Source organism: Poecilia reticulata, linkage group LG10, assembly GCF_000633615.1.
Source record: "Poecilia reticulata strain Guanapo linkage group LG10, Guppy_female_1.0+MT, whole genome shotgun sequence".
Classification (NCBI taxonomy): domain Eukaryota; kingdom Metazoa; phylum Chordata; class Actinopteri; order Cyprinodontiformes; family Poeciliidae; genus Poecilia; species Poecilia reticulata.
In genome coordinates this window covers 22,301,654-22,311,685 of record NC_024340.1, presented here as the reverse complement: position 1 = coordinate 22,311,685, position 10,032 = coordinate 22,301,654, and positions in this window count along the sequence as shown.

The window sequence follows — 10,032 nt, the reverse complement described above, 5'->3', positions numbered from 1 at the left end:
ATGTTTCCATGTGAGATTTGAGGTGTTGGTTACATAACATTTTGCATGTTGACCAAAATGTTCAAATTTGATCTAATCTAACTAGAGCACCTTGACCCACCTGCATCCCCTGTGACCTGTGTGAAACAACAATAACCTTCTGTTTGTTAACACTTTTGCATGGCAATGAAAGCCAAATTGATCAAGATTTTATGCAGACGTTTCTGTGCATTTTTGTTGATGGACAGATTAAAAAATAGATAACTAGACTCCCATCACCTATGATTTGATATATATTTGATATATTGTTTTCTTTGGAGGACAATTCAGGGACATTTAAATGCTCTCAACTGCTCCAAGTGAATGAATACATTTAAATTTGTTTGCTAGAATGTTTTTAATTAAGATTTGTGCTGAATGTATAACATACACCTTTTTCCAACAAATTATTTGCTTGGCTTTTGAACTCGCACTAAATAAAAATAATTCCATGAAAAATAAATCCTCTTGAGTTATCTTTAATCTCCTCGGCAGAGATTTCTCAAGAGAAGCAACGTTTTTTTTTTTTCTCTCTTATTTGCATATCTTTTTCTCAATAGCCTGATAAAGAAGATACATACAGAATCTGTTTGGTTAATGAGACACATGCCAGGCTTTTTCTCGCCCCGGGAAGGAGCAGTTTAACTGGGGAGGATGTCCTAAAACGGTGACAAACAACACTAAAGGAGGGGGTTTGCCACAGGCGAAAGGTAAAGTAAAAGAAGGATAAGAATGGAGGAAAGGGAGATGTTGTGGTGTCAAGACAGAATTACTCCTCATTACAGTGTAGTGAGAAGCCAGTAAATCAAATGCCACTGCAGCCATTCTGCAGCTTCCCCCCATCATCAGTCAAAAGCCCTCCCTGTAAAACATGCGTTGTGTTCTGGTGCGTGACTGCCTCCAGACCTGTAATAATAAAAACATATCCCAGTGCACAATGTTCGACAAGGACGTCTTCTGCACCTCCCATCTGAGTCGCGTTGTCCTGTGGGTGTTTGGTCAAACATTACAGAACAGAGGAGCATGGGTGCCTTTTTTTTTTTTTTTTCATGGTCAACGGAAGGTCAATTGATGGTATTGATGTCTGATTTTTCCAAAGTGACCCTCTTTGTAAGCTCGGCGTCTGACTTTTCCGCATGCCCCGTTAACCTAGCAGGTGACGTCCAGTCGACCGTTGTTTTACAAAAGTTTTCAGCACCTTGACATCGTTGTGGTCGCCGGGTGAAAAACGACGTTGCACTTCATTAGGTGTCTGCTGGTGGAGAGCTGCTTGTCCCATTAGATGCCGCACCGTGTTGCACCATGTTACTGCAAGGCCCATTGCCATTTATTTCACAATTGGCCGGATGAAACGACTGATATTAACAATCTGCTCCTTCATGTGTTTCTCTCACTCTATTTCTTTTCTTTTTTTCACACTCATGTCTTCTTCCTTTTTCTCCTTTCCCCCTGCCGCATTCAGGTTTTTGTTCTTAGCTGGGAGAGAAGACTCTCAATCCCGAAATTGTTATGTTGGGTCACGTTTCAGGACACAATTAATGAGGGGGAATCATGTGGACAGGTAATTTGAATTGTCGGCTCCATTTGTTATTTACAATTGTCAATTAATGCCACCCTGAACATCCCTTGTGTCAGCTCCAACCCTGCCAGTTGCCAATTACTCTTCAGGCCACCTTACTGACCTCCTGGCAGGAAGAGAGGTGGGGGAATCAGATGAGCGCGATCCCTCTGAGACACAAAACATCCCAGCCATCTGCCACCTGCATTCTTGCCTCCCCCACCAGTGGAGAAAGTTGGAAAGTGTGTGAGGGAGTTACAAAGAAAATTGAAGAGGGAACAGAGGGAACAAATTACAAAAAATGAGACTGCCAAAGGGGACATAAAAGCAGACGCAGAATACCGTCATAAAAAGAAGGTGAGAGAGGCGTGTGACCTGGTTTTCAGGGGAGAAGTCTGACCTTTCGGCAGAATGCCAGAATATTGGTTTCTGAACACCCAACAACAGTCCAGAGATAAAACATGTATTTAAATCAATGATGAAATTCAGTTATTAATTTCTTTTTACAAAAAATGCTAGCACAACTATTGCTAATATCATTTAGCAGACTTCACCAGACAACCACATCTAGTTGAGACTTTTTACCCCATTTAAATGTTCCCCCAAATTGGATCTTTATACTGCAGTTCCTAAAATGCCTTTCTTTTATACATCAAAGTTTTAAGCTCTAATATGCTTCAAAATGGCTGATATTGATATTGTGTGTATTTTGTCTAACATTTGGCTACGCACAAAGGTTTCATTTCTGCTTTAAAATGGAGCGTGAATTGTTACACAGAATCGTTAATTAGGTTTTACTTAAAAACTATGTTTTACAAGGTATTTTCAAAGAAATACTGATGCACATGTTAGTGGGTGACTGATCTGTCTGTGTCTTTAAATAATGAATTAAACAAAGCAGGATCAGAGTCAAATCGCTCCAACTCATAGTATTTTTTGTGGGGTTACTGTCAGCAATCAGTATTTTTTCCGCAGTAAAAAAAAAACAACCTCTGAATTAGAGGTTTCAAACTCTAGTCCTGAAGTTCTTGTGTTTCCAGCTTTTAGAAGTCTCCTTGGTCTAACACACCTGAATCAAAAGCCTAAACTGCCTTCACAGGAGGGAATCAAGAGTGCTTGCTCTGAAGTTTTTTTTTTTCTTGGATAAAAAGGGTTTGTGTACATGGAGTCAATCTGGCCTCAATAAAAAAAAAAAACTATAACATGCAAAAGTAATTCATGGTATTTAATTGTGTAGTAGCATTTTCTAAACCAACACCAAATAGTTTAATAGGATAGGAATATATCACTCTTGATCAAGTGTTAATAAGATAATGCTACAGCTTTGCCTCTCTGGACATCTGATAATGTGCTTTGCTGCTGCTGGAATTGACAACAATGCTACTTCAGAGCAATCATCTGATGACGATGTTCCTCAACCGTGTGGTATGCTTTGCATGTGTTCTGTGTACGCTGATGAAGATTTACTCAAATTGCCATGACAAATCATTGGAGCAGCTCCAGCTGGATTGCTGGTCAATTTACCCCTTCAGCATTTTGGATTTTTTTCTGGTATTGAATTCTGCTGTACACCCTCGGATGTTTTTTTACTGATCATGCACTTTGTGCACGCTAGAAGGTTTGTTTCATACCCACTTTGATGGGTATGAAACAAACATGATGATAAATGATTGTTACGGCTTCAGTGGGTCTCTGCCCTTTTTTCCTTGTAGGGTTCTGCAGACAGGTCCCTGCAGGTGATGCGTGTTGCCCTGATTGGTGCTCTGCAGCTTTAAAACTGCCATGCATGCAGCAGTCAGGAGGCTTTTCCCTCTCTCTCTTCAGAACCCCATTTGGTTTGGTTTGTAACTTATGGTTGAAATTGGTTTGGTTTGTTTGCATTTGCTTATTTCTGGTCAACTATAGGTTCTGCTTTAATCTATTTTGGTTTCTCATTTCAGGCATTCCTTTTTTCAGGTTTATTTCTTTAAAATAATTTAATACATTCTATTTTCATTAAGTCATTAAATCCTTGTGTGGTCTCCTTTAATGTTACCCCATCAAACGAGCCTGGTGGATGTAACGATGACTTAAACAATAGCTTCTACAATCTACCCATAATCTATCGCAAGGAAATGTAAATTATGACTCCAGAAAGTATCTCTGACCAGGAGATCAACTCGATCTCAGGAGTCATATCTATTATATTTTCTAAGCGTCAATGTGCCTATATACGAGAACACTGGATTTGAGCATCGCAGATATATTCATTTCCTTCATTCATGGAAATAACTACAAGAAAATATAAAGTCATGGTTTAAGTACATGTACAGAACAAGTTTTTTCAGTGATTCAAAATGGTAGCGGAAAGGTACTAAATGCGAGATAGATTGGTAGACAGCGAGATGGTTAAACTGAATTAAATTTATCTGAATTCATCCTCCCTCCCTCTGACTGCTTTGCTCTTTGGTTCGCTGCAGCTATAGCATGTTGAATGCTCAGTCTAGTTAGCATGACCACCGATGACGGCAGATGAACAGTTTTCTTGTAATAGTAAGTTGTTTCTCCGCCATTAGCAATTTAGCAGCATTGATTGGCAGCATGTAGACCTTCCTCCTGGCTCTGGTTGATTGTTTTTGGTTGGGAGTGATGCATTTCTTCAGACGGCAATAATAGCTCACAGAGGAGATCAATCTTTCCAAAGATTATCTGTCTCATAACGTGCTATCACGACATGGTGACAGCTAAAAAACCCATTCTTTATAAAAGTCACATATTGCAGCTTTAACTTAACTGTACCTTTCACCACGTTTAACAACAACAGACGAGTCAGTCAGCAGCAGCCCTAACTCCCTAATACCAGTGTCACTCCGCCTCGTCCCTCTCCCAGAGAAGGTGAGCAACACTGTGTTCAATGACATGTCAATTAACATCACTGCAGGGAGTCCATGGGGGTTTTTCTGTCTCTGTTGCTCTCTTTACAGTTGCACAACAAAACTGACAAATTGTGAAAAATTCCACCAAAGTGGGCGGAGCCAAGACACAGAGAAACGGCCAAGGGTGAGGATGAGCGGAAAGGTTAAACAAGGTCGTGATAGAAGCACTATTGCCAACTTATCCACTTAGCCACTATATTTAGCAACTTTTCAGACCCTTAGTGACACTTTTTTTTTTTTTTTTTTGCTTATACAATTTTTGTTTTGAAGATGGACATGGCCTATTGCATATTTTATGTCTACTTTTAATTTTACTTCAAATAGTGAATTGTATACTGTGTGCTGACTGTTTCACATGCAGTTCACCAGCAGTACATATTCTACTAGTACCAATATTGGACCAAAGGAAGCAGGCTGTTTCAAGCCTTTAAAACCTGTTCTGTAAATCTTTTGATGGATTAATGAAACTCTTGAGATATGGTGACAACAGCTGTACAGGGTTGAGGTCAATTTGATATTTTTTGTCAAGTGACAAAGAAGTCCTAGCGGCACCTCTGCAAATGGTGTAAATGTATAAAAGGGGTAAATTGATGGAGTCTTCCAACTGACAGTAGGACATACCTATTTTCCATATACTTTCATTATATGAACAGACCACAGTTAATTCAATACCCTTAACACATACCACATACACTATAACATTTATTCCCCACATTTTAACCAATTCCAATATATTTTTAGATGCAGCACCATATGTGGCAACATTTTTATTTTATTTTGTTTAAACTTGTGACAGATCTTTACTGGGAGTTTTAAATGGGGGACTATTATTATCTGATTATGGAACAATACAGAATTTAGTTTCCATAGGGATAGACCTTTATGAATTTAATTATAAAATTTGACAATATGTTAATAATAGTATTTGCAACAACTGCTACAGTTTTACATTCGAGCTGTTGTAACTGTTCTCTCTCTCTTGAGCAATCAGCTCAACCATCCAGTCAGAACTAATCCCCGTTTCTCCAAACTGAGATCCCTTCGACGACTAAACCAGTACTACTAATAGTAAAAGAACAGAATCGTGCCTTAAAAGTGCAACAAGGAAGGATTTAGAAGCATGATATGCACTTTAAATTTTACTCTGTTGTTAAGGTTTGGCCTTAGCAACATGTTATGTTTTGCAGCACTCTGATGCTTACCGGAAATTGCCTGCGCTGTAAACCATCATCCTTCGCAGTGAAAGAGAAGCCCTTAGTCAAATTTAGTGAATGTTGGTGTTAATTCAATATTTGGAAGTGTGGCCAATACGAACTGAATGTTAAAACAACATGCGGACTACAATTCTAAAACGGCGCAGAAAACTGGGATCATTGTTCACAACTTCTCCATTTCGTTCGCTGATTGGCCAGTGTGACAATGGCCAGGCTAGGCACCTTCTACTCCTCCAACAGACTGGGCCAAAAGAGTTTTAGCTGACTTAAAAAGTGAATCTGGAGAGTTTTGAGAAGTCTCTATCTGTAACTTAAACCATAACATGCTGTTACAGTTTCTATTTTACAATATCACAATAAAATCAGGTAAAAGATATGGGTAATACAGGCAATTCAATAATTGCTTTCCTTTTTTTTCTCACTTTTAAACTAAGAGCAGATCTTTGTTTGGTTGACTATCTAACGGGGATTAAAGCACTGCTTCTACATTTTACCAATCTGTCCTTATTGAGTATCGTCCTCCACCCAAAGAAAAAGAAACAAAGAGGAAGTGCCAGCGCTGACCTTATGGGATGTAGAATTGCAATTTGCCTCAGTGGGTGGCTCGACACATACAAATGACAAAGGGAAGCAAAATCTCAATCCCCTGGAGTCCCCTGGCTGGAGGGTATTGCTTTGTAAAAGAAACATGACATAACCAACCTTGCAAATGTGTCTAATGGCTCTGTTATGGAGGGACTGACCAGGGAATGAGTGGAGAAGATATATCCACTTTGCTATTTTAGCGTGTGTTGTCCAGCCTCTCTCTCTCTCTCTCTGGCCATTTGTATCTTAGCAGAAAATTATTTTACATCCTTGTTTAAAAAATAGGTCTGCCCAAACATCAAGCTTACTGATAATTGTAAGTGCTTAAGTAGAGGAAAGCCAGACTTTTTTTCTTGTTTCTTCAGTTCTTGAAAAGATTGGAAGAAACAGGCTTAGAAGTTGTAGTACGAACGACGCAGCAACACACTTACTCCAATTTATAAACCTGTTATGTCCAGCCATGTTCAGAGATGAAGAAGTCTTTTGGATGAGAGGTGAAACGTCTCCTAGAAAGAAGAAAAGACAAGACATCCAGTTTCCTTCGACTGAAGCATTTGCGATCGCCTTAGCTTGGATGACTGAGAATATACATATATACTTGCTGGTAATTATAATTGCAGTTATAATTGTGGCTTCTCAATAAAACTTTTAAATCAAATGCATTGAATAATCAGCCTGGCAGGAAGAAAATATTTATTTGTAAAGGTTGACCGTATTTGATTCATTTTTTTCCAAGTCAGACTTACTTTTTGCAGGTAGGATGTGGAGTTACAGTGCGTGCTCAGAAAGGAACTTTAAAGGCCTTCGTATGGCATTAAAAAGCCTATTTGTGGATGATCAATGCATTATATCTGTATTGATATTTTTATGTTTTTTTGTAGATGCCAGTAGGGGTGAGGTTTCCAGTGTATACCTACTTGTCAGAAGTGCTGAATAACAACAGCTTGCCTTCCTTTGATTTCTTTGACTCGCCGCCATGGCCAAACATTACAGTGTCTAACCTGTCAATGACATACCACGGATTGCTATTGATTGGCACCGTTATTGCTGCCGGCTAAATTCATTACAGGATCGACCAAGGTTGCCTGAGATGGGCACAGAGGGTGAAGCTTCTAAAAGCACCTGAAAGGTTAAAAAAAAAAAAAAGCATTTTCAAGGCTTGCAGCTATAAACACAAGAAAGCAGAAAGGCAGGAAACTGTGATATTTTGTCAAATTATATTTGCTTCAAGAAAAAAAAGTTTCTGCTTCTCCTGTCTCAAGATGGAGTAAGCCAATTTTTGTTACTTTACTCCTGTTTTCTCTGGAGTATAATTAAGTTTGTTATTAAAACTAAGGCTATTCTACATAGAAACAGAAACCAAGCAAAGTAGCTGGATAAATCCCTTTTTTTTCAATCTTTTTATAGAATCCAACTAACATTACCTAATATCAACAGCCCTTTTATGCCGTTCACACAAAGTAAATTGAAATGGTTATTTATTATTTATATAAGCAGCCAGCTTTTCTGTTTCTTACCACGTCTAAAAAAACTCATTTGCTTAAAATGTGTTGTTTTTTATTACTGATGTACACTTTACTTGTATTTTTGATAGGATTTAAAATTTGATGTTTACACCTTACAACCAGATACCTGTCATAAAGCAGTGGAGAACAGCTATAAGTAGTTAAGTTTGTTCTGAATTGTCCCTTTTTTCTGTTACCTGTCTGTCTACATTTGACTCAGTTTAGGATTTTCCTGATGCTCTCCTCACAATGCCACAGATAAAACCCAAGTTTCCTCAAATTGTGTTTCAGTCAATGTTCAGTAAAGTAATCCAATTCCAGTCTGGCCAATCTCAGTGTTTCAGATTTACCTCAAGAGATAATCAAATGACATCCGGATTCTTTTACAAATACTGTGATGCGTCCCTTCAGACTGACATCAATAAGAAGCTATGAATCAATTCCAGGTTTGTTGTTGAATGGGAATAACATTACATTGCTCTCTGGTACATAAAACAAGAGGGTGCCCATATTGACTAGACATGGAAACAAGCAATTGGGTGGAACCGACAGATAATATTTTTCCAATACTTATGACCTCCTTCAATAGAATAGCGTCCTGGGTGATGAGCTATATGACCCAAATCAAAAACTGCCTCAAGCTTAGAGCTTTAACCTGTGGACTGATATAGCAAGCAGGCCAGAGTCCTCCGTGATCTAACACCTTTGCATTCCTCACTTTTACCCATCATTTTTCAGATAATATTGTTGAAAGTATATGTTGAGCATTGCATTTCTAAAACACAAAAAAATGCAAAGCTGAGGTTTAAAGCCTAAATAACGGAGTTTGTCACATCGCATGACTGCTAACGTGGGCTAATATAGTGAGAGGAAAAATGCTTCCTTCTGACATTTCTAAACCTCTGAGCCCCATTGTATCCCCAGCTGTTTGTTTCAGGGCTGCAAATGAGGAAACTTCACATGCACGCTTCAACCAGGAGATGGAAAAAATTAATGAACAAAACAACTTTGTCTACCCATGACAGGCCAAACGGTTCAAACGGGAAAAATATAAATGTAGGAGTCCTGAAACTGTTAACAGAAAGTGGAACTGCAAGGAACAAAACAAAAAGAATAATGTTACTAATAGTTGTCCAAACAAGAAATAAAAACATAAAAGATGACTAAATGCTTGAACTATAGTATGAAAATATCTAGATATAAAAACAGGTTAATGTTTTATCAAATTAGCAAAAGTTGTGATAGTGTGATAAGATAAAAAAAACAAAGGGTGTGAAAACTTTTTCCAGGTACTCTGCATCATCCATTGAGCAACACTAACATTAAGATGTTATTCTGACTGAAACCAGCTTGTGCTCTGGCTGTCTTAATTAATCCCACTCTACTTTGTCGATGCTTTGCTAGTTCTGAAGATGTAGTAACGGTGTCAAGTCGCTTGACTACTGAAAACAGAGACGCAGCCAACTCCATACCTAATCTGCTACTTTATATTGATAGATGTAAACCCTCTTCTGGACTTCATTTGTTCTCCTGCCCATTAATCCACAGCTAGGCATTCTCCATCCAGGGGCTTAGTAGCTCTCTATTCTTGCCTTCCTAGCTGGAGATTGGGAACGCCATAGGGGGCCGGAAGATCCTGCAGAATACCAATTGGCCACACCAGGGGAGGAGTTGGATGAGGGATCTCAATTATAGATTTCACTTGAAACATTTCTTTCCTCACCTCCCCTTCTCATCCAAAGACGTAGAGCATGCTGAAGGAGAGGGGGAGAAAAGTGGACATGCAATATTTTAGGAAGCTACCCCGCTCTCATGCTGGTGTTTACTGATCTTAAATAGCATGTCTGTGGACTGGGTGTGGAGATTTTTACGGGGGGCTTTTTTCTGCGGTTTACAAATTGCAAACCTGAAACCAAAAGTGCAGGCGCAAGAAGGAGTGAATTGCTTTTCTGAGGTGATTTCACTATGTCCCGTACCTATGTAGGTACAAGGAATGTCAGCAAAGATGAGAAAGAAGCGGAGAGGAGGAGACAGGGAGGGTTTGAAATAGCTTCATTTGTCATAAGGTTGTCTCTGATTCCTCACCCCTCTGTGATTCCACGTGATCTTGGAAGATTTAGTTTAAGTAGACAAAGCTGTGTAAAATGAGTCTGAAGGCTCCTATAATTTTTCACACAAGTGTCTCTGTGTAGCTTTTTGGTTAGGGAGGGGAAACTGATCTCTTATTTTATATATAT